The sequence below is a fragment of the Capsicum annuum genome, chromosome 8, assembly GCF_002878395.1.
Source record: "Capsicum annuum cultivar UCD-10X-F1 chromosome 8, UCD10Xv1.1, whole genome shotgun sequence".
Lineage (NCBI taxonomy): Eukaryota > Viridiplantae > Streptophyta > Magnoliopsida > Solanales > Solanaceae > Capsicum > Capsicum annuum.
Genome location: NC_061118.1, coordinates 118,883,938 through 118,908,895, shown reverse-complemented (window position 1 = coordinate 118,908,895; position 24,958 = coordinate 118,883,938).

The window sequence follows — 24,958 nt, the reverse complement described above, 5'->3', positions numbered from 1 at the left end:
TGGAATAAATTCCTTCTTAATTGCTCTTGCAGTTAGTTGTTTTTCTGGATTGAGTAATGTCAGAATCCATTGTCTAGCTTCTTCCATATCTGTCCGTCGTAGCTCCCTTGAATTTGAATAAATTATTTAATGGTCTCTTGAATAATAACTCCATATAGGGTTTCCATTGATATAATTATTTGCTAATTCTTGAACAATTGTAGATATTCCAATAATTCATTTATTTGCATAAAAATCAGGTATCTCAACTTTAGGTATTTCTGGCTGTTGAACAATATTTTCCAGTATAATCATATCTCTGGTTAATCCTATTTTAACAACTTGTATAACTAGTTTGATATCGTCATATAATATCTCTGCTGGTGCAGTATAAAACTTTATAAAAAATAAATTCCCTTTGGTTATTTTTTTATAAGTGGCGAATACTTTATATAATTCTGGTATAGCTGTTAGTTCATCTCCTTCTTGGGTATATACGATAATTAATAATCCATAACTGAAACAAGTTTTAACTAAACTTGGGTTGGTTTTCGGTAATGCGATTAACTTGTTGTAACCTTGTAATTTTTGGGTTATATAATTTGTGTTTGGTTCTTAGATATTTATAGCTCTGGGGTTAAGGTTTAGATAAGTCTGTATTTTGTGGATATTTTCTATGTATGCTCGAGTTATATGGTTATAGGCTTTTTTATCTTGGTTCAAACTTTCTCGATATATGATAATTTGTGAGGGTATGAACAAGGGGTCATTTTGTATTTTTGGTATAAATGGTTTTTCAAATATCATATTTATGTTCATGTTCTGATATCTTTGTCCACTAACTCCTTTGCTTGTACCTGCAATTCTAGATTGATAAACGTTATGGGTTTTAAAGAGTGTCCTAACATCTCCTTTTAGCTCTAGAATTTTGATGTCTTCCGATCGACATAGCTCTGTACACTGCTAAGTTATCTGATTCATAGCTTTATACTTCAGTTTAACTTCATTATTTAGGGTTTTGAGTATCTTTTCTAAAGCATCATCTTCTATTATATCAATCTGTGTAGCTTTGTCTTGATATGTAATCTGCAATGACATTCTTGTTAGTTTTGATTACTTCAATTGTAAATGAAAAATTTAATATATTTAATACTAGTCTCCAAATTTCCTTGTTGTAACTGAATTTTGTATTTTCTTTGTTAACCACCAACGTACCTGCATATTATTTGTTCGTACAATAAACTTATTATATATAATATATGGCTCAAATGCTAATAAACATTTATATAATGAACATAATTCTTTTCTATTTATTTCCTATTTTATTTCTGTTTCGTTAAACGTACCTGAGTAGTATCTACAATGATGTTCTAATTTTTCTTCTTCACATCTATATTTAAGTGCTCCTCCATAACTATATTCTCTTGCGTCTGCTTCTACTATATATGTAAATTTTTTATTTCTGTCTGGGAATTGTAATTTTGGTAATTCTTTACAAAGTATTTTTATTTTTTGGACTTGTTTTTTATCTTCTTTGTTGTAATTATACTCTACATTCTTTTTTAATTTTTTCTGTAATGGCTTTAGGTTTTCTGCTAATTTTGGTATATATTCTCTTACTTGGTTTACTAATACTAAAAATGATTGTAATTTCTTTTTTGTATCTAATTCTTCTTTTAAATTTATTATTTTTTGTACTATTTGTTGTTTCATTTTTACTCCGCTTTTATCTATTTGTATTCCTAAAAATTCTATTTGGTTTTTCATAATTTCAGCTTTCTTTTCACTTAAACTTATTCCCGATTTTTCTATTATATCTGTAAATTGTTCTAATAATTTTAAAATGTTCCTCTTTAGTTTTTGTATATAATAGTATATCATCTATGCATACTATACAATTAGGTAGTTGTTTAAAATAACTATCCATAAAGTGTTGGTATCTACCTGGTGCATTTTTATATCCAAATGGTAACACATTTCATTTATAAAATCCTTGTGTTACTGTAAATGCAGTTAAATTTTTAGCTTCTTCTTCTAACTTTAAATGGTAAAATCCTGATTTACAATCAAATTTACTAAAGTAATTATATCCTTGTATTTGTCTTATTTTTAATATTTTGTTTGGTGTTGGATAAGTATATGTCATAGTTTTTGCATGTAGGTTTCTATAAGCAATAACCATTCTACTTTTTTCTCTTTTTTTGTTCATTATGTTTATTTACTATAAATGCTGGACTATTGTGTTTACTATTACTTTTTTGTATATATTGTTTTTCTAATAATTCATCTATATGCATTTTAAATTCTTTTAAATCATCAAAGTTATATGTTAATGGTTTCTGGGTTATTATGCTATTTTTATTTATTAGCTTAATTTTTACAGTAGTTTTATGTTTTTCCCATCTTTTAATTGGATCTTCACTGTATAATTGTCTTAATTTTTTCTTTATTATTTCTACCTTATCTATTGAAAATATAGTCATTTCTTCTTTATTTATTGAAAATATAACTAGTTCTATTGTGTCTTCAGTATTTTTTATATTTTCTATTTTTTGTGTGATTTTTTCACTTCCTTTTATCTAATCAGTTTTCTTTCTTATTTTATTAATAACTCTTTTTGCTCTTACCTTTTGTTTACATGGTGTTGTAAACCACCAGTGTGTTCTAGTTGTTATATGTGGGTATAATTTATCTAAAAATGACATTCTTAAAAGCATATCTTTTGATGTTAGTTCATAATTATAGATTTCTTCTATTGTTAATATCTTATCCAATACTTGTATTTTACATTTCTAGCTTTATAAGTAATTAAGCTTCCTTCGTTATTAAATCTTCTAACTACTATTGGTGTTTTTAATTTATCCCATTTACTATTTGGTAAACAATTATATCTACATAAATTGGCTTCTGCTCCTATATCTATCATAGGCGTATAATATCTATTGTAATATCCTGCTTCTATTATCTTTATTAATACATATATTTTCATATCATGTCAAAGTTCTTTTTATTAATAATTTTTATTTATTATATGTTATGGTTAATTGTGTATGTTTTATATTGTATGATTTTACTTGTTCTAACCATTTTATTCCTAATATTGTGTCTGTTTTTTGCATATCTTCTTTTATTTCAAATTTTATTTTTATTTTTCTAACTCCTATTATTATTTCTTTTTCTGTTGTATCCGTAATAGTTATTAAACTTCTTGGTAGATCTGGGCATATATTTCTATTAGATTTTATTTCTTCAGTTTTTACTAAATATTTTTCTATATAATTTTCTTCTTGTCCTGTATTTAGGAGTATTAAATATTTCTTTTTCATTTATTGTTCCCATTATATAATATTGAGTTAAATTAACTGTTGAAGTTATTTCATAGTTTGTTCTTTTTTATGATCCTGATGATTCTAGTTTTTCAAAAGCTATTCTTTTTGTTGTACTTATTTCATCATTTATTATTTCAAAATCTTCTTCTATATTTATGTCTTTGTAACTATAATCATTGTTATCAATTATTTTTACAAATTGTTCTAAAGGACTTTCTATTTGTATTTTATTAATTTTATTTTTCCCCGTTATTTTATGTTTTGTTGTTAATACATATAGATTTTTACATCTTGCAGTAAATATCTTACTTCCTGGGGTTAGTTCTATTCCTGATATTTTCCAATAAAATACTAATGATTTATCTATGTTTTTATCTGTTATTGCTACTGAATAATTAACTCTTATTATAAATTTAAATTTTGGTATATTAAACTTCCTTTTATGGCAGTTATTATACTTTTTTCTATAGGTTTTATAATTCTATCATCTGCTAAATATAATTCTATTGGTGTATCTATTCCTTCTCTAAAACATGCTTTTATTAATATCTCTGTTCCTCCAAGGTGTACGTATTTTATTGGGTCTTTACTTTTTATATCGTTTATTTCTTTATTAATTATTCTTTTTGTTACTAGTGGTATACTAGCTCTTCCTTTTGCATATCTACAGTCTATTACATGTTATTTTTGGCTTACTACTGTAACGATCCTCGTGGTCGTTTGTAAATTTTTCTCATCTTCCCTATTTTAGCGCTCTCCGTAGTTGTATACGTGAATTATGACTCACGGGTTGAGTAGTACTAATTTTTTTAGGTGCTCAGGAGTAATTTAAGTCATTAACGAAGTAATTGAGTTGAGAAGGTTAAACCCGATAATAATCAACCTTTGATCGAGACATTTTCGGATTAGTGTCGTAGTATTTTCAATAGGCCCAAAATGTACTTTCTAGTCAATTTACATATTTAATTTATTTCTATGGGATTCAAAACAAATTTTAAGGATATATTAAAAGTTTTGGGTATAATAAATAATTAATTTAATTAGTGAATTAATGGGTCAAAATAGCAATTTATTTACTTATGTGGTTAATATAAGGATGAAATTAAGTGGTTAGCATTTATCATATACATTAATACTAAAATCAGGAAGTTACCAGAGGAGGGCATAAAACCTACGATTTTCACCATTGCAGTTTCAAAGAGGGAGTAACGACGACTTAAGATATGTACTTTGTGTGAATTATCTCCTATGGTATCATCTACCTACTATTATATTCATAATATTGTGAGGCCGTAGAATTTTCTATTTGATTACTTGAGTGAATATCAATTATATGGTGCAGTAGATTGGGTGGATTACCTAATTGGTGATTATGTCCTAATAATAGCAATAATAATATGGAAAATTATGGGCTAACTATGTAGTTGTGTTAATGGGTTGTTGTTTGGCAGTGGCATATACTAATGCCTTTAGAATGAGTTGGTGAATTCAATATAGTAGTCATGCTATCTCTTAGAAATTTTATAATAATAAAAATCCTTGGCTATAATAATAATAATAATGTAATTATGCTATTGATTAGATTCCAAATGATTAATAATATGATTTGGTGTTAGGGTTAGTGGTTTTGCATGGTTTCTGTGAATTGGTTAAAATTGTAGTTTACAATTTCATGTTTTGCCTTAATTTCAGAAATTCTCATGCATTTGTCGATTCTTTTCTTTAATAGACATGTGATTAAAGGAATTTTATACATGTAAAAGTAGTACTGAAGCCACTGGTTTTCATTGCATTTTAGCTTTAGATCACTAGGCTTTGACTAGTCATAATTTTGATAAATTTTGGTTTAGGTCTATAATTCTTAGTGTAAAAATAATAAAAAAGGTGTTATTAGATTCGTATTTTCATGGGGATTATATATTTGGACTGATTTGAATTATTCGAAAGCTTTACAGAAGGGCAAGACCTTTGCAAATTAGCTTGCATTTGGATTCTTTGGTTGAGGTAGGTTACGGTTTAATTGGAGTTTAGACTCGACTTAATTGTATGTATGCTCTTAAATTGGATACTTGTGGATTGGTATTCGTACATGCTTGAACTTGTTGATATTTGGATTGTTGGTTCGTGTATAAATGTTTATTGAAAATAGACTTGATGGAATTGTCTTATGACCTTAAGTGTACTTGTAAACTTAGTACATTGTGTGGCATGCTGTGAGGTTATGTAAATTGATATTGATAATACTTGGTTATGTTTATGTTGGATCGGGTACCACGCCGGTACGTTTATATTTATGTTGGATAGGGTACCACACCGGTACATTTATATTTATGTTGGATCGGGTACCACGCCGGTACGTTTACATTTATGTTGGATCGGGTACCACGCCGCTACGTTTATATTTATGTTGGATCGGGTACCACGTCGGTACGGTACATGAACATAGATTGTTCCCTGCAAGTCATGACTATTTGGGCAAAAATAAGTCTCATAGCATGTGTGTACATATTTGTGTTATTTCTGTGGATGTTTACAGTACGGTTGATACTCTTGATGATTATGTGGCTTGTTTGTGAGCACTGTTTGACCTGTTATTGTTGTATTGTTGATTCATTGAATATTTATTGTGTGACGATGCCTGTCTACTTGCTATTTGATTTATGTTGTGTACATGCTATTAAATTGAGTTGGCCTATGATACCTACTAGTACATAGTAGTTTCTACTGATACTACCCTGTACTCTTCTTTTGTTGAGTGCAGAAAGTGTTCTAGGCTCAAACATGACCTAACCTCTAGAGTTTGATAGCAGATCTTGATCCAAGAGTGAGCACTCCGTCTCCAGGCTGCCATGGGTCATCTTATTTTTTTTCTCCATCTTTCGGGCAATGAAACATTCTTTATTTACTTTATTTTTGTATATCACTTTAGATATGATCTTTGTTAGTAGTTCTTGTATGATGACTTTCGTGTCTTGAAAATTTTAGTAAGTAGTTTTTTTGAATTTTTGCATTAATAATAATTAGTCCTGGATATTTGTTATTATGTTGAATTTTATAATAATAACATCTAATATTGACTAAGTGTTTGGGTAATGGTTCGGTTTAGATGGTTCTCCCATAAGAAGATTAGTGGGGGTGCCACTCATAGCCATTTGGGTCGCGACAACTACGTAGTATCCTTCTTTTCGTCTATTAAATATGTTTTTTATTGTTGATATTTTAAATATTTTTTCTACATTTAAATCTAATTCTTTTCCTTTTATTTCGTCAAATATATTATTACCAAATATTACTTTTTGGTCAGTTCCTTCTTCATTTAAATATTCTTCATTTTCTGAAATTTCATATATACTATCTTCACTTTCTAATTCGTAATCTATATAATCTATTTGTATATATTCTGCATTTCTATCTTTATTTCTGATATTTGTTTCCTTTTTAGGTCTTTAGGCATTTTACAATCTCTAGCTAAATGTCCTAGTTTTCCACAATTATAACAAGTACATTCTTTTATAGATTTCTTTTTCCTATATGGTTTTTTATGTTTATAATTTTTTACATAATATCTTTTTCTTGGTTTCTTATACTTATATTTTGATATTTCTAGCTAGGAAAAGCTTACGACAGGGGGACCTCTCCCTTTCTATTTGTCTTAGGAATAGAGTATCTTGCCAGACTGCTAAAGGGATTGAGGCACAACTCAAATTTTAATTTTCATCCCAAGTGTGCTAAATTGGGAATAGTTTAGACATCCTAGACTTAGAAATATTTGTCTTTTGTTGGAGGCTCCAATTGATAAAATTCGTATTGTTCTTAGTGCAAACATTTTTCTTCAGATTTTCATTTTACCTTATTCCAAAATATCTTCTCTCATGGTAAAGGGTGCGCCACCCAAAATTTGTGGGAGGTTTAATGTCCTTGACATCCACTTATGGAATAAGATATCCATTTGCAAACTTTTTACGACCCATTTTATGAGTCATGATGACAACTATTTTATCCCGCCAGTAGGTAAGCCATACCATATTTCGGAGCTAAAGGTAATGGGCTAATTTGATAGAAAAAGGCTTAATAGCCGAAATTTGCAAGTAAAGACTTACAATAATAATAAGACAACAATAATAGTTTTAAAGGAAGATAAAACAACAATAAACATCCCACAACCTAGCAGTGTCGATGCAAGAGCCACTAAAAAAAGGAAGATAAGTACTGAAATAGTCAAATAGAAATCTATCTCGAGTAGTGAAGGACCAGACATAAGTAATAGAAAGAAAAAAGACAACTCCAACTCTAAGAGCTCACCCTATCTCCGAAATCAACTTAGCATAATCGTCACGTCAGTGATGGCAACTAGTACTCTAATCTGCACCAAAAAGGTACAGAAGTGTAGTATGAGTGCCAAAGCTATGGGTACTCAGTAGGCATCATCGACCGATTGAGCTAAATTATGATATAAGTATGATAATATGCAAGATAAATAACCTAAATCATGGTAAAAGAGCAAACCAGGAATAAGAACCAACATTGTAAATAAATAACAAGAACAGATATGATATGAATGAAAACATAATTAATACTACAAGACTAGCCCCAAAAAACCAGTAAGTGTAGAAAAGTAATAACCTAATGTGGGCCCCAAAAGCCCGAAGGGTACAATTAAAGTGACCCGACCCGACCTCAGGACTTGTCGTAATGGGCATCCCAAGTCCAAGAACGGTTGAGGACCGCCCCTGTTACCCATCCCAACCACCTTTATCCAGCCTTAGATGGGCTGAATTTCAAACATATAACAAGATATCGTTATTGTTCTCATTAAGACTCTAGGATAGAGTCACAACTGTGACCGGTCCAACTGAGTCCGATTGTATGCAACAACTACCCAACCATACCAACCAAACCATAAACCGTAAACCAAAAGAGAATACCAAAACATTATATAAAAATCAATCCCAAAATTTAAAAGGATGGAACAACCAACAATATCATCTAATGATGTCAGCCCACCGACTTATTCCAATGACAAGGCAGACACCAATACCGTTCCTACCCATACCAACCCCCAGAAGTACCACAAAGACTCTATCTGAAAGAGTAAACAAATCCAGTTGGGATATGCCCCCAACTATGGCCAAAATCAATATCCAAATAAAAGATAAGTGTCTAAACAAATTCATAACATAGAATGATGCTTTTTGAAAAAATAGAAGCTCACCACTTTAGTCCAAATGCTAATACTGAATCCATGTACTAAATAAGAGAAGTAGAATAACCGGTTCCTGCATAGCGTGGGTATACAGCTGCCAGTAGGCGGGGTTAGCGAATGACCGCTAGCATGAATCTCAGGATAAGGATAAAATAATTTTAGTCATAAAACTAAGTAAAACCATCCATAATGCATACAACCATACATATATAAGTTCCAAGAAAGGGAATCGAGTTTAGCATGCATTTAAAACCTATACTTGAGTTGTGTAGCTTTGCCGTCCTAACCACCCACGGGTCATATGGGTTCAGCTCTCCCTGCTGAAAGTGCCCCAGTGCGTGTACCCGTAAGACCAGGGAATATCCCATGGGATGATTAGTACATCACTCCATTATAAAATGTGACACTCGCACGTGGTCATCAAAGACCTCTCATATCGGCAAATATGAGTTTCTGGTTTTGGTCTCCCTGGGATCGCCACCTTCCACAGCTTAGCTGCACACTCCGTCATTAATTCCCAATTAAAACCTGTCCAAACAATCCATTTACCATTTATTAACTATGGTCAATATTAGTAGTATCGTCATACCACCCCATTACTTACAAGTAATATCCATAGCCAAATCGTTTAGGTTAGGGGACCTTAGGTGCCCTTCCAATTTCCATGTTAAATTCACTTGGGAGACTTCCATGTTCTCCACAAGCTTAACCATTTAGCCTTTAGCCTTTTAAAAATATTTAAACCATGCATAAAACCTTTATCCAGTTTAAAACATGCAAAAGTTTAATTAAAAGAAATCAATGCAATATAACATATCTTTATAAGTAATTTATAAAATAACTTGGGGGCATAATATAACCAAAACCTATTCCAAAGACAATTAAATCATTACCATGCAATCCAATTGTCCAAATCCACCATTAATGCATATAAAAGCATAATTAAAACCATAGAAAACCATAACCAAGCATTTAATAGAAAAACCCCCAAATAATAGTTGAGAACCATAATCATGAAATAGTAAAACTATGAAATCAATCATATAAACCATGCCTTTAGTTGAAATTATTATGGGGGAAGAGAATCATACCTTAGATCAAAGGTTTGATGGAAAGAAATCACCAAAGCAAACCCTAAAGCAATCTGTAAGATGAAACCCTAGCCTTCTTGCCCCAAAAGCTCTTGAGAGAATTATGAGATGTTTTGGAATAGTTTCTAAGTATTAATGAATAGAATAATAGGGTAAATAACCTCCTAAGTTAATTAGAAGTCATGGGTCCTAGTTAGGGTAAGTAGGAAAATGTCCAGAATACCCCTACTTAAATTCCTTAAAAACCCATCACAGGGATACGACTGACCCATACGAGTCGTACCCTCCTATATGATTGGTATCCACCACTCTTATCCAAGCCTTAACCCTTGGATCAAATATTATTTAGTATACGACTTATCCAACCAAGTCGTAACCACAACATAGATTCATATCCATAACCCGTATCCCTGGCAGAATGAAATACCAGAAGGATCAAACACTGCCCACCATATAAGTCCTTAATACGACTCGTACCCAGCCCTATGACTCAAACCCTTAAGTCGTACCCATTCCAGTGACCAAAAAATCTCACCAACTAACACTGGTTAGCATACAACAGGACTATACCACTTGTACCCCTGTATATGGCTCGTACCCATGAGTCGTATTGAGTCCAAAGAACGAATTTCCAAGAAATTTTCTAAGAGTCAAAACCCAGGATGTTTCAGTCTCCCTCACTAGGAACATTTGTCCTCAAATGACGAACAAGGTAGAGGTAACCACACATAGATTCATTTGCCTTTTCAAACATCTCTTTAAAATAGATTGAAAACAAAGAGGCAAAGATGTTAATCTTTCCTTTATTAGATTCAGAAAATAAATATGTTCAAGACACATACCTTTTGCATGAATACCAGGAGCAGAAAACAAATGTGGATACTTAGACTTCATGTCCTCTTCTGCTTTTAAAGTAGCTTCTTCCACCTTATGGTTCTTCCATAGAACCTTAACCGAAGCGACATCCTTGGTCCACAATCGATGAACTTGCTTATCTAATATCTCAACTGGGACCTCTTCATAAGACAGAGAATCTGAGATACCCAATCCTTCCAAAGGAACAACTGAAGAAGGATCACCAAGACACTTCCTCAACATAGAAACATAAAAGACCGAATGCACCAAACTTAAGCTAGATGGCAACTCCAACTCATAAGCAGCATTGCCAACTCCTCACAAAATCATATAAGGTCCAATATATCGAGGACTGAGTTTCCCTCTTTTTCCAAACCACACCACTCCCTTCATGGATGACATCTTGAGGAACACCCTATCCCCGACCTCAAACTCTAAGTCTCTGCGCCTAATATCTGCATAAGACTTTTGGTGACTTTGGGAAGTTTTAAGACTATCCCGAATCACCTTAACCTTCTCTATTGCCTGATAAACCAAATCCGGACCAAACATGTCCGCTTCCCCAAGCTCAAACCACCTAATAAAAGATCTACATCTCCTACCATACAACGCCTCAAAATGATCCATACCAATACTCAAATGATAGCGTAGATGCTCAACCTAATTGCTACCATAGTCAATCACATAGGACCGAAGCATATCTTCCAATGTCTGAATAGTTCTCTTCGCTTGCTCATCCGACTGTGGATGAATAGCAGTACTCAGACTATCCTTAGTCCCCAATCTTTTTTGGAAAGACCACAAGAAATGAGATGTAAACTGTGTACCATGATTAAAGATAATCAAAATAGGTACCCTATTCAGCTTCATAATCTCCTGAAGATACAATCGCGTGTAATCCTCTACCGAAAAGGTAGTCCGCACTGGCAAGAAATGCGCAGACTTGGTCAACCTATCCAAGATGACCCAAATCGAATCATACTGATTTTGAGACCAAGAAAGACCGATAATGACCCACCAAGATGACCCAAATTGAATCACACTTTCCACTTCCATTTGGGAAAATTAATTTCTTGATACAACCCACCAGGTCTCATGTGCTCAACCTTAACCTATTGACGCACCATACACTTGGCCATGAAATCAGCTACATCTTTTTTCATGCCATTCCACCAATAGATCTCCTTGAGATCATGATACATATTAGTCGAGCCGGGATGAACAACATAGCGCAACTCATGCACCTCATCTAAAACCCTTTGCCACAACCCGCCGACATTAGGAATACACAACCTCTCTTGGTACCGTAAAGTACTATCACCACTGATCTCAAACACCACGACTTTTTGCCCACCAATATTACTCTTGATTTTTATCAAGATAGGATCCAACACTTGATTCTCCTTAATCTCTGCACCAAGAAATGGTCGAACCACCTCTTGCACCATTACACCACCATCCTTAGAGTCCAAGAGAAGAACTCTAAGATTAGCCAAACGGTGAATATCCTTCACCAATTCTCACTTGCCTTTCTCCACGTGAGTCAAACTCCCTATGGATAACCTGCGAAGAGCATCAGCAACCACATTAGCCTTACTTGAGTGGTAGTGAAGACTCATATCATAATCCTTAAAAAGCTCAAGCCACCTCCTCCGCCTGAGATTAAGATCTTTCTAAGTGAACACTTACTGAAGACTTTTGTGATCAGAAAAGATATCCACATGAATACCATACAAATAATGCCGCTATATTTTTAAAGCAAACATAACCACCAACAACTCCAAATCATGAGTAGGATAATTCCTCTCATGTACCTTCAACTGCTTAAAAGCATAGACAACCTTCCTACGCCCCATCAAAACACAACCAAGACCTACCCGAGATGCATTATAATAAACCACAAACCCATCATTGCCTTTCGGCAAGGTCAAGATTCAAGCCGAAGTCAACTTATCCTTCAACTTCTCAAAACTCCCTTCACAAGCATCCAACCAAGAAAACTTAACCGTCTCTTGAGTTAACCTAGTCAAAGAAGCAGCTATCGAAGATAAGTTTTCCACAAATCACGTATAATACCCGGCCAAACCAAAAAAGCTTCGAATATCGGATGGAGTCATGGGCCTTGGCCACCTCTTCACCACAGCAACCTTCTACAGAACCACCATGATCCCTTTACTAGAAATAATATGGCCCAAGAAATTTACAATATTCAACAAAAATTCACACTTAGAGAACTTGGCATACAACTGTTGTTCTTTAAGGTCTGCAACACCACACGAAGGTGATTAGCATGATCCACCTAACTCTTTGAATAAACCAGAATATCTTCAATAAACACAATGATGTAGAGACCCACATACTGTATGAACACTCTATTCATCAAGTCCATAAATGCTGTCGGAGCATTGGTCAACCCAAATGACATCACTAAGAACTCCAAATGCCCATATCGAGTACGAAAATCCATTTTAGGGATTTCCACCCCCTAATCTTAAGATGATGGTGCCCAGAATGAAGATCTATCTTAGAGAAGAACATGACACCCTGCAACTGGTTAAACAAGTCACCTATCCGAGGAAGAGGATACTTGTTCTTGATCGTTACCTTGTTTAACTGCCTGAAGTCAATGCACATCCGAATGGAACCATCCTTCTTGCGCATAAGCAACACTGGTGCACCCCTTATCTGGAAGATCTTTAAGTTGTTTCTTAAGTTCCCTCAACTCAGCCAAAGCTATTTTATATGGAGGAAAAGATATTGGATGGGTGTCCAGAAGTAAATCAATACCAAACTCTATTTCTCCACCTGGAGGAACACCGGGAAAATTATCTGAAAAGACCTCTTGAAACTCATTAATCATAGGGACCGAAGACAAAGAAGGACCTTTCGAGTTAGAATCTTTAGCTCGGACTAAGTGATAAAGACAACCCTTAGAGATTAACCTCCATGCTCTAAGATAAGAAATAAACCTCCCCCTAGGAACTAAAGAACTACCTCCCCATTCTATAATTGATTAACCAAGAAACTTAGAAATAACCCTAAGGGTCCAATAATCTATTAACGCATAACAAGAATGTGACCAATCCATACCTAGAATTACATCAAAATCTACCATATCAAACTTAAATAGATCTGCCAAGGCCTGCTGATACCAACAGATACCACACCCCCTATAGACCCTCTTAGCAATAACCAAGTCACCTATTAGGGTAGAAATAGAAAAAGGATCCAAGATAAGTTCCAAATCAAAACCAAAAGACACAGCCACATATGGAGTCACAAAAGAAAGAGTGGACCCCAGATCAAGCAAACAATATACATCACGAGAGAAAATCTATAATGTACCAGTAACGACATCAGGTGATGCCTCAAATTTCTATTGGGATGCCAAAGCATACAACCTATTTTGACCAACACTAGAATCAGGAGCAGTAACAAAAGCAGATGCTACACCACCAGGTGTAGGAGTAGAAAATGAAGCCACAAAAATCTTATTTGCTCCCATAGCAATCTTATTGACCGAACAATCTCTGAGCCGATCGCCTACCTGGCCATACTTGAAGCATTTGTCCCTTTCTTCCTCACCATAACCTCGATGAGGATGACCATAAAATCGATAAGGAGGATACAAAGAAACTGACTGACCTCCATTCACCAAAGATTGGGCAACCTGCGCCTGAGAATTATCACCACCTTGATAATGCCTGTCTCCCGACTAATAAAAAGCACTAGCAGAAAAGGAGCCCGAACTCTCCTACTTTTTTCTTTCACTTGCCCCCATCTCTATGACCCTGAGACTGAGCACCTCTCTGATAAAAAAACCTGCTTCTCTTTCCCTGCCTATCCCCAAACTCCACCTGCTTTCTTTTTTCATTCTTAACCTATTGTATATGAACAGTCAACCTCGAGATGTCCATATCTTTAATCAGCAAGGTAGTCTTGCTCTCTAGAATCAAATCTCTATTCAACCCAGAAGCAAACTTTCTCCTTCTCGACCTCATATCAACCACCAAATCAGGAGCATACCTTGATAGCTAATAGAACTTTAAACCATATTCCTTTAATGATATCCTTCCCTGCCTGAGGTTCACAAACTCCTTTATCTTTGTTTCCCTCAGCTCGTGAGGAAAGAACCGATCTACAAAGGCATTAGAAAAGGTTTCCCATAATCCATCCTCTTCCATATCACCTCTATCCCTGTCTCACTTTTCATACCACTGATAAGCAGCATCCTTGAGCTGATAAGCAACAAAGTTAACCCCCTCTACATTAGCAGCCTACATCACCTAAAAGATTTTTTCTATCTCATCCAAGAAGCCCTGTGGATCCTCCTTCAACTTTACCCCAGTAAAAGTTGGAGGACCCATCTTTATAAATTGACTAACTCTTGTGGCCTCAGCAGCCAAAGCACCAGTTGCACCCCCGTTCAGCTTGAGTAGTAACCAATTGGGCAATATATGAATAGACTGATAAAATTCTGCATTCATCATGGTTTCTTGAGGGACCTGAGGAGAACTAGCTGGAATAGAAGGAACTCCAGTACTATCGAGAATAGGACTATGAGATCAAAGATATACTCCAGATGTAACCTTCAGTATTATCCCCAAATAGGACGAAAGAATTTTCTTGTGTTCCATATCTAGTAAGCATGATCTGAAAGACAAACAAATAAGGATTAAAGTAGATTCCAGGATTGAGAACCCAAGCTTAAAGATAGAATACCAAGAAAATGAAACATTCCTAAATATCTTGTAGGCTCTCTCTTATGAGTGTGGTATGCTTCACACCGCTAAAAGAGTACTCGACACAGTTTTATGGACTTCCCGGTTGACATGAACCTACGCTCTAATACCAACTTAACCCGTCCCAACCCTGGGTCTTATCATAATGAAAATCCCAAGTTTAACTAAGACCGAGTACCGCCCCCTGTTACCCAACCCAACCACCTATATCCAGCCTTAGATGGGCTAAATTTCAAGCATATAACAAGATAATATTATTATTCTCATTAAGAATCTGGGATAGGGTCACAATCGTGATCGACCCAATGGAGTCTGACCATACCACAATAACCACCCAACCATACCAACCAAACCATAAACCGTAAACCAAAAGGGAATACCAAAACATAATATGAAAATCAATCCCAAAATGTTAAAGGATGGAACAACCAACAATATCGTCCAATGATGTCAGCCCACCGGCTTATTCCAATGCCAAGGACGACACCAATACCGATCTCTCCCATACCAACCCCAAAAAGTACCATAAAGCCTCTATCTAAAAGAGTAAACAAATCTGGTTGGGATATTCCCTCAACCATAGCCAAAACCAATATCCAAAATAAATAATAAGTGTCTAAAAAAATCCATAACTTGAAATAATACCTTTCAAAAGGATAGAAGCTCACCACTTTAGTCCAAATGCTGATACCAAATTGACGTGCTAAACATGAGGAGTAGAATAGCTTGTTCCTGCATAGCGTGGGTATATAGCCATCAGTAGACGGGGTTAACGAATGACCGCTAGCATGAATCTCAGGATAAGGATAAAATAATGCCATTCATAAAACCAAGTAAAACCATCTATAATTCATATAACCATACATATATAAGTTCCAGGAAAGGGAACATGGTTTAACATGCATTTAAAAACCTTTACCTGGGTTGTGTAGCTTTGCCGTCCTAACCATCCATGGGCCATATGGGTTCAGCTCCCCTTGTTGAAAGAGCCCTAGTGCATGTAGCCGTACGATCAGGGAATATCCTATGGGATGAATAGTACATCCCTCTATTATAAAATGTGACACTCACATATGGTCATTGAAAACCTCTCATATCGACAAATCTGAGTTTTTAATTTTGGTCCCCCCGAGATCGCCACTTTCCACAACTTAGGTACATACTCCACCATTAATGCGCAATTAAAACCATGTCCAAACAATCCATTTAACATTTATTAATCAAGGCTAATATTAGTGGTATCGTCATACCACCCTATTACTTGCAAGTAATGTCTATAGCCAAACCTTTTTGGTTAGGGGACGTTAGTTGCCCTTCTAATTTCCCTATTAAATATACTTGGAAGACTTTCACATTCTCAAAAAGCTTAAATATTTAGCCTTTAGCCTTTTCAAACCATTTAAACTATGCATAAAAACTTTATCTAATTTAAAACATATAAGAGTTCTATTAAATGAAGTCAATGCAATGAACATATCTTTATAAGCCTTTTATCTAACACCTTGGGGGTGTAATATAACCAAAACCAATTACAAAGATCATTAGACCATTACCATGCAATCCAATTGTCCCAATCCACCATATAATTAAAATCATAAGAAATCATAACCAAGCATGTAATAGCAAAAACCCATAAATAATATTTGAAAACCATAATCATGAAATAGTAAAACCATAAAATCAATCATATAAACCATGCCTTTAGTTGAAATTATAATGAGGGAAGAGAATCATGCCTTATACTGAAGGATTGACAAAAAAAAAATCACCATAGCAAGCCCCAAAGCAATCCATAAGATGAAACCCTAGCCTTCTTGCCCTAAAAGCTCTTGAGAAAATTATGAGATATTTTGGAATAGTTTCTAAGTTTTAATGAATAGGGTATATAACCTCCTAATTGTATTAGAAGTTGTGGATCCTAGTTAGGGTAAGTATGAAAATGTCCAAAATACCCCAATTTAAATCCCTTACAAACCCATCACAGGAATACGACTGACCCATACGAGTCGTACCCTCCTATATGATTGGTATCCACCACTCGTATCCAAGCCTCAACCCTTAGACCAAGCACTGTCCAGTATACGACTCATCCAAATAAGTCGTAACCACGGCATACGATCCATATCCATAACCCATATCCTTGGCATAATAAAATACTAAGAGGCTCAAAAACTTCCTACCATACGAGTCCTTGATACGACTTTTTCCTATCCCTATGACTCAAGGGTATGAGTCCTTGACACGACTCCCATCCAATATAAGTACAAATATGATAAAACTAAGCCTAGGTCAAAATTTTGGCCCAAACTCTGGAGCTCACCCGTACCTCAAATACCAACCTAGATAGCACGAAATCAATTATCGCGAGTTGTACTCAAACTAGGATTTGCACTGAAAGGGAATAATGGGAGTGAGTGCAGTCCATTTATACTTAGTAGGTATCTTAGATCGAATGAGCAAAGTAGAAAAGAATAAAAGTAAAAGATACTACAAGTACGCCACCTCCAAACCAAAAAATTCCCAAATAGTAGCTCATACCGTCTTTACTAACAGTTCTACAATATAAAGACAATAACAAAAAACTACGCACAGAAAATAGCTAAGGAAACTAACTAAACAACAACAACACATAAAGGAAACATAATGTAATGCAATTAAATGAATTGATGACGTGATAATTATTAATGTAAGCCATTGCATGTAATTTTGTATACACCTTCCGAACCTCACTGCTTCAAGATAGGATACATGGGGGTTCACAACTCATATACTTTATCATATCTCAATCTCATATCTCATTTCATATCTTTGGCTAATGTTCTTGAATCAAGGGTATTATAAAGTGTCTCATTCACCTCTCCATCTAATGTTCACGGATTAATAGTTTTATAAAGTATTTTTAGTGGTATCAGTTTTCATGAATATGAACAAATAAAATGAGGATCCATGCTCATAACCAAGTCAATATAATAATAATAACAAATCAATTCAATAATGGTATAAATGATCTTAAATATCCTTGATATAAAAATTATGTCAACCAAATTACACCTTAGATAAAAGTATAAAGAGGCCATTGATAAATATAGAATCCAACTAGATTGGGGTCGATCCCACGAAAAATAGCTTGGAATATCAGTCAATATGTCTATCTAAATAATTAGCAAACAATTTATGGTAAGAGACGGTTTTAGAACGTCAAATAATAACAATATTTGATTTCATTGGATTTGTAATTAGTATGAAAGAAGCATTAGGAATTTGTTTGCCATAACTTGATAACTTTATAGGTTCTTCGTACTAGTGAGCTCTTGTGGTGCTCAGTATGCAGAATTGATAGGTTATGTTTATCTAAGTAACTTTACACCCCTATTAGATGACTATCCCCATTCACATATTATCATCTCCTAAGTTTTATGTTACTAACCCCTATAATTGATCCCATATTAGCTATCTCATTTGCCAGCTCAAGTTAATTAAATGGAGGTTGCTAGCTCCAAGTCTCATTGTTGATTCTCTTTTTCCACTTATTACACCTTATTTTATTGCAAGCAAGGATAAGGTGAGTTTTAACATTGACCACCATCATAAAGTAATCAAATTGAAGAGAATCACAATACATATACAAACACCCTTTGAAAATTACGTCGTACTTTGAACACTACTAAGTTAATTCGCCATGATTCTCACAATCCTAGTTGTGGTGTTTAGCTACTCATGATTGCAAGCATGCAATAATAATTTTGAGAAGAAAAATAATTATGAACTTACAAGAATAAGATGAAAACCACAAATCTCACTTTGAATTAAAACCTCTAAAAATTTATGTTTGTACATCAAAGAACAATAATATACCTTAAAAGTATCAAGAGAAAGTAAACTAATACAACAAACCTATTAGGAGTATTTACAGACAAAACCAAAACCTATCCTAAACACAATAAGATTTTCTAATTCGGCATTTTGGACAAAGGAAGGTACAATCGTCCTTAGTGCTCATTGGTTCGAGGATAACCTTTGAACACTGGCATATATTTACCGGAACAATCCTTAGGATGAGCTCATTATTTTATAAGAAAATTATTGAATCTTGTTTTCTATCTACTGCTGATCTGCACTATAATATGAACTTCTTTCCCATAATCAATCTAATGATCATTACATCTAGGGATGATCATGGGATGCATCGTCTAACACTACTAAAAAGGGAGAAAACTGACAATAAAAAATGTTTCCCTAAATTCCGACCACAAAATTGACCAAACTATGTGGTCGGTAAATTAGTGGTAGCTTTTTAAAAATCGACCACATGTGGTCAGTTTTTTAAAAATATATATTTATTTTTAAAATTTATTATTATGTTATTAAAATTTGAAAAAATGATTTTAAAAAAAAAAATAAAAAATATGACCACAAATGGTCGGTTTTCTATTAAATTAATTAATTAATTTATAAGAAAACCGACTACAAGTGGTCGGTTTTCTATTATAATTAATTTATTTAATAGAAAATCGACCACAAGGTGGTCGATTTTTTTTATTTTTAATTTTTGAAAAAACCGACCACTTGTGGTCAATTTTTCTGAGAATTTTTTTTTAAATCAACAAATGTAAATGCTTTCAAAATTGTACAACACAAATAATAGTTTCAAAAGTGTACAAACTACAACATAATGTCTAAATTTAAAGTACAACAATAGTTTCAAAAGTCAAAAAACTAAAAAAACTACAACATAATGTCTAAATTCAAAGTACAACACATACAAAAGTCAAAAAACTAAAAGTCATCTTCATCGAATGCGTCCTCGTCTTTCATATCCTCATCTATGCTGATATCATCCAGGAGGCCTAGTTCTTTTGCAGCCCGAACTGCATCACCAGGACACAGAGGAATAATCCCTGTAGTTTGAATGAAAGGGATGAACTGCTCCTACAACATCCTGATTTGTGATGAATTTTTCTCTCCTTCTTCTGTGCCCCCTTTCTTTGTTCAGCAAGCTCTTCAGTGAGTTTACAAATCGTATTTTCTAGTCTTTCAATGGTTTGTCGGGACGTACGAACACCTAATATTCTCTCCAAAAAAATTGTTGTGGTATCCATAGTAATGGCCTCTAACTACAGGACCCACAACTTTTTCCCATAACTCCTCCTCTACATGTCGGGGTAGTGGGTCACCTTGACTTTCAAGAGGCTGAGTACTACGATACTCACTAACGTGCTGCCTATATTTGTCCTATTTTAATTCAAAGTAAAGTTAAAATTAAAATTCAAAAAATATTTAAGTACTTATAATTGAATAATATCAAATTAGAGAAAAAGATTCATAAATGCAATATTTGTTTCTGACATGGGCAGCTTTTGCACGAGGTTCAACCTAAACATCTTCATCAGTCGGGTTCTTTTTCTTTCTCAAATGAGTCTCCTCGAATAGCTCATCGTGTGGTATGCTCCTATCCTTTTCTTTTTCCTGCATATGAAAAAATTATCAATGTTCAAATAATTAAAAATTTAAATAGAAACAAAAAGTTAAAACTGTAAAAGTTACATATCATTTTTTCCTGCACAGCAAGGGTACTTTTGGCACCTGCAGTATGTAAGGAGCTACCCTTAGATGATTTCTCATCTTTCTTTCCTTTTTCCCTCAGCAATTGGTATTCTTCGTAATTCCAAAGGCAAATATACTGTTGCCATAAGGGTTCACTAATCCAGTCAAGTTTTACAAACTTGGTTCGGAGATAATCCAACAGACCGTTAAACCTAAATCTACATTTTCTAAAGAAGTTTCTCTTTATAAGACATGTATTCGCATCATCCCACCAGTAAAATTTCTACAATAAAAATAAAAATATAATATTCAATGACTAAAATCTAATAAAGTGTTAAGTAGTCGATAAGTTAAATTCTTACATTAAATTCTTTAAACACTCTCTCCCTGTCAAGTTCTGGAACCTTCTGCAAACTGGTCCAGTAGCTGTTGAAGTTTTGACAAATGCATTTTCTCACAGCTTGTCCAACTTTAGCATCCGACCTAAACCAACAACACAAGATCAAACAGTAATTTCATATAGCATAATAATATAGTAAAGAAAAAAATGAATAATGTTATTATATTTAGAAATCATACCCTACTGCAAATAGAATGAGATAACACCTCCCATAATCATCTTTGTCTCCTAGCTACGGATCAAGTGATGGTGGATGCACTTGCGTGGGCGGATCTGAAGCACCAGATGGAGTGCCTCCAAGATGAAGATCCGACAACCTAATAGAGCCAGCAGAATCACTGTGCGAAGTTGTGTGACTTCTATAGGAGGGTATCGATGATGGAACATGTTTGTATGTGCCAGCGGCCATCTGATAGTACTGTGATGGCTGTAGCATGATAATAGGAACAGATTGGGTCGGTGTAGACCCATGAAGTGGCCCCACATGCGTAGGGTGGAAACCAAATGCTGGGATGACCTAGAATATGAGGGTCGTGCTATCGTGTTGGAAAATCGACCCTCAGATATATGAATACCTATCGGCCGTTTATAATGCAGAAGTTGTCTTTTCTTTTTTAGTTTTGTAAGATCAACTTTTTCCTTACCTTTATCACCTCTGCCTGACATCTAAATTATATAAAGTTAACAAGTAGTTAGTTCCTACAAAATGAATATATAAGAAAACATTCCTAGAAACTAATTTCAAATTACTAATTCACATTTCAAATCGCTCCAACAACATGAAATAAACAAGAATATTTTTATTACTATATAAATTATGGAATAGTGAAAATAACAATCTTAAACAGTATATTACATATCAATCTTAAAAATATATAGTACAAATCATAAAAACATCAATACATAATAAATACAACCTACACAACTAATCCTCCTCTTCTGAAGACTCTTCACTAAACCATTCACCCTCTTCTAAAGTTTCCTCATTTCCTACCAGTTATCCTCTTCTTTCAAAATATTAATTTCTTCAAATATATTTTTTGGGCGATTCAAATTATCCACTAAGTCAATGTCCACTAGCTAGTGATTAATCTGCATTTCATTTTGATATGCAGTCTCCAGCATATTCTCAACTTTCACCCGTCCCATAGGATTTATTTTGATTACAACCCACCAATCAGACTTGTCACTGCGCAATGATTAAGGAGCAAAATACACTTGTGTAGCATTTAGCGCTAGAACAAATGGATCGTAAACAGGATACGACCTATAGTGCTTAACTTCAATGATGTTATGCTTCTTATGTATTCTTGTGCCTTTTGTGCTTGGATCAAACCACTTATATCGAAAGAGGACAATTTTTTTTATTGGGAAACCAGCATACTCCAGTTCTAAGATCTCGTGTATGATGCCAAAGTAATCAACATCATCATCAACCTTAACCCAAACATCACTATTATTTGGTTTCCTTGTTCTGAAGTGTTGTTCGGTGGAAAATTTAAACCCATTTACTATGTAGCGGGACATTGCATGAGCTTCAACTGGACCCACAGAAATATCTCTCAAGAGTTGATCGTATGCGGCTGCATTTGGTGACTGGTGTACCTAAAAATATTATAATATACATATTATATATATGCTAGTTAAGGAATGTGTAAATGTTTAAAATTTACAGAAATATTAATACACTTACAACCTTATATGTAAACCATGTTGCAAAGGATGCATACACTTGATTTTCGTAAAATTGAGTTTTAAATATAATGAAGATCCAACATGCGAAAAACAATTAGTTTCTTTAGGGGGATGAGTAAACAAATATGATATGTTAAAATTTTAATCTCCTAACTTCAGAATTGACTCAACTTTTGGGCAATTCAACAAGACATACAAAGTTGTTGTTTTGCGCTCCATAGGAGTGAGCTGGCAACGTATGTTCTTTTTAACCTTACAACTAGATTGATTGAAAATTGATATCGGTTGTAAATGAGGCTCATTCACATCGTCCTGATGATGATTCGGTCAATTACTTGAACTAGCAACTTCATCACAAAAGTAGTATGAACAAAATTGAGATGTTTCTCTTGCAAGATATGCTTCAACTATAGAGCCTTCCACCCTATGTTTATTTTTGAGACCCCTTTTCAATTTTCTAATTGCCCTGCACAATCTTCAGATTAGATGTTTACTATTTTTAAAAAAGATATATATGAATTTAAATATATTACAATTGCTTACCGTTCGAATGAATACATCCGCCTAGTTTGAACTGGACTGCCTAGCCGAGCTTCGTGTACAAGGTGAATGGGAAGATGTTCCATCACATTGAAGAACGCTAGCAGAAAAATCTTCTCTAGCTTGTTGGTGATAACAACAATATTACTTTCCATTCGCGGCAGATTTTCTTCTTTTAATGTGGTGGCACATAAGTCTTTAAAGAATAAACGGATCTCTGCTATTGGTTTCCATATGTTTTCAGGTAAACCAATAAATGTAATTGGAAGAAATTGTTTTATGAAAACATGACAATCATGGCTTTTCATTCCATGTAAGATTCCTTGTGTCATATCAATCCTCTTTCCCAAATTTGAGGCATATCCATCGGGCATCTTCAAACTTTGGACCCACTCACATATTTGACACTTTTGCTCCAACTTGAATGTAAAACTAGCCTTGGGCTTAAGAACATTGCCATTGGGCCCCTCCTGTAAGTGTAATTCTCTGCATTTGTAATATTCTGGTAAGTCAAGTCTGGCCTTAGGATTATCTTTTGTTTTGCTGAGGACATCCATAACTGTGTTGAACAAGTTATCAAAATAGTTTTTCTTAGTATGCATTACATCAACATTATTTCTAAGTAAATTATCTGGCCAATATTCTAACTCTCAAAATATACTCTGCTTAGTCCAGTTATCCAAAACACCATATCCATTAAGCCTGTATAATGGTTCTTTGCTGGCTTTAGTAAAATCCTAAACTATCTCCCAGATGTCATGACCAGACAGCCTTGGAGGTGGACCATCATATTCCCATCTATTCCTTTTGAATGCATTCTTGAGCCTCCTAAATTCATGATCAGGTGGCAAGAAACAACGATGACAGTCAAACTATGAATTTTTCCTGCCATGTCTCAATGTGAAAGATTTTGTTTTTTCCATGTAGTATGGACAAGCCAGCTTTCCATCTGTCATCCACCCAGACAACATTCCATAAGCATAAAAATCATTAACAGTCTACATTAGATATGCACGCAGATTAAAATTCTATTTAAGAGAGATGTCCTAAGTTTCAACCCCCTCATGCCATAAAATTTGAAGTTCATCGATCAAAGGTTGCAAGTAGACATCTATTCTGCTTTTTTGGATTACATAGTCCAGGAACAACACAATTCAGAAATATATAGGGACTACTCATCAACATTTCAGGAGGAAGATTATAAGGAGTGATAACAACAGGCCAACATGAATATGGCGCAGTACCAACTGAAAAAGGAGAGAACTCATCCGCATATAATCCCAAATAAATGTTTCGTGGCTTAGCTGTAAAATCTGGATAAGTTGCATCAAAATGCTTCCAAGCCTCTCCATCAGATGGATGACACATAACATCAGTGGACCTTTTATTTTCACTGTGCCATCTTATATAAGGAGCTGAGCTGTTTGAAGCATATAACCTCTTCAACCTTGGTATTAGAGGTAAATAATGAATCACCTTAATAGCAATTTGATTTCCACTAGAACCACGCTTATATCAAAGGTGCTAACAAAACTTACAAGACTCTAGGTTAGCATCTTCCTTAAAGTATAATATGTAGC